The sequence below is a fragment of the Neofelis nebulosa genome, chromosome 9 (genome assembly GCF_028018385.1).
Source record: "Neofelis nebulosa isolate mNeoNeb1 chromosome 9, mNeoNeb1.pri, whole genome shotgun sequence".
Lineage (NCBI taxonomy): Eukaryota > Metazoa > Chordata > Mammalia > Carnivora > Felidae > Neofelis > Neofelis nebulosa.
Window position 1 is genome coordinate 61,575,951 of NC_080790.1, and position 2,240 is coordinate 61,578,190.

The 2,240-nt window shown below is 37.9% G+C and overlaps 1 non-coding gene across 1 annotated transcript; it reads right to left on the reverse strand.

Annotated features, from left to right (window-relative positions):
- Positions 1–547: 547 nt before the first annotated feature.
- LOC131486390 (U6 spliceosomal RNA) lies at positions 548–653 on the reverse strand. Its single transcript, XR_009249304.1, has one exon. It is a non-coding gene; the product is annotated as a U6 spliceosomal RNA (small nuclear RNA).
- Between the last annotated feature and the right edge of the window lie 1,587 nt (positions 654–2,240).

Consider the following 2,240-nt stretch of genomic DNA (forward strand, 5'->3'; position numbering starts at 1 on the left):
TCTACACTCAATGTGGGACTCAAACTTACAACCCCAGCCAAGTGGCTGGCTCAGTTGGTGAAGCATGTGACTCTTGATCTTGGGGTTGTAGGATCAAGCCCCATGTTGGGTGTAGAGATTACTTAAAAATGAAATCTTAAAAAAATAAAATGGGGCACCTGGTGGCTCAGTCGGTTAAGCATCTGACTTCGGCTTGGGTCGTGATCTCATGGGTCATGAGTTCAGGCCCCATACTGAGCTGTCTGCTGTCGGCACAGAGCCTGCTTCGGATCCTCTGTCCCCCTCTCTTTCTGCCCCTCCCCTGCACTCTCTCTCTCTCTCAGAAATAAATAAATGTTTATTAATTAAACATTAAATGTTTATTAAATAATTAAACATTAAATGTTTATTAATTAAACGTGGGGCTCAAACCCACAAACTGTGAGATCATGGCCTGAGCCGAAGTCAGATGCCCAACCGACTGAGCCACCCAGGTGCCCCAAAAACAAATAAATGTTTTTAAAAAATAAATAAAATTAAATAAAATTGTGGTAAAATATACAGAACAAAAAAAAATAGGGACTGCATCATAAAGTGTGTCATCCTTGTTACAGGGGTCATGCTAATCTTCTCTGTATAGTTACAATTTTAATATAGGCACTGCCAAAGCAAACCAATATGTAAAGACCTCTTGTGTATCTGAGGCTTTTTTTTTTTGCATGACATGTTTTTATTATTTACATCTATTATTGCATATTCGAGATATTTTAAATTGATTTTTAAAGCAAATTATATTTCTAGACTGGATACATTTTTTTTTAATTTTTTTTTTTAACGTTTATTTTATTTTTGACACAGGGGGAGACAGCATGAACGGGGTAGGGTCAGACAGAGAGGGAGACACAGAATCTGAAACAGGCTCCAGGCTCTGAGCAGTCAGCACAGAACCCGACGCGGGGCTCGAACTCACGGAACACGAGATCATGGATCATGACCTGAGCCGAAGTTGGATGCCCAACCGACTGAGCCACCTAGGCGCCCCTGGATACATTTTTAAAAAAATATCTCCATTCATACATCAGAAAGTTAAATAGGGGCACCTGGATGGCTCAGTCAGGTAAGCGTCCAGCTTTGGCCCAGGTCATTATCTAATGGTTTGTGAATTTGAGCCCCCCCATCAGACTCTCTGATGTCAGCTCAGACATCAGAGCTCAGAGCCCACTCCCCCGCATGCATGTGCATACTTTCTCACTTTCAAAAAGAAGTAAACATTTTTTAAAAAGTTAAATAAACTTGAGTAATTCCTCAGTGTCTGTTGGTTAAAAAAAAATTTCTGTGTCATTACTTTCAGAATCAATTGATTTCATAAGAATGTAATGGTGATCCATATAAAGATGGTATTGGAGCAGGGCAGCAAGTAATGGCAGCCCAGGACAGCATTGGTAAGGGTGGCAGGGACAACCTGTTGGGGTCAGGAGACAGGCTCATACAGGGAATTGAACAAGTAAGTAAATATATTTCAGATAACAGCGGCCAGATTTCTCACTGACTGAGAAGGAAGATACAAAAACAAAAAAAGAGAAAGTTAGAATGAATCCAGTAGTATTGAACTGGATTTGGAATTATCAATATGAATTAATAGTTTACAATATAGGTGGATAGTGATACAGATAAATATAGAAGTAAAGGTATATACTTATACTTCCTAGCTCTGTCCACAGAGTGAGCCCAGAAGCAGAAACATCCTAATAGAAATGAGCACATCTAGAACCTGATGTTGGTTTCTAAATACTACTCTCTATCAAAAGGAACCAGTGTTCCTTGAATAAATAGCTGATTCCAGAGGGGAATAAGGAAAATACAAGTTGAGCTTAGAACATCTTATGCCAGGAAATATGGAAGTCCTCAAAAAAAACAAAACAAAACAAAAACAAAAACCAAATCCAAAACATGATGGGAACATGTCGAGAAGATATACGATATGGCTTGCAGGGGTTCTCACTGGCCAAATCTGAGATAATTATAACATTATAATAATACTTACACATTGTAACTTACTGAATTAAATAGAATTCATGATATAAGCAAATGAATAAAGTATGGAGAGAAGAGAGAGCTTTTTTTTAATAGTAGAACAGAATTAGAAAAAAACCCGTTTGACAATTATCGTGGTAATAATTAATTCAAGAGAGAATCATCAATGGATTCTAATACCAGTAGATAAAAATGAGATGAGGAATTAGATAATGGTACAGTTTCAA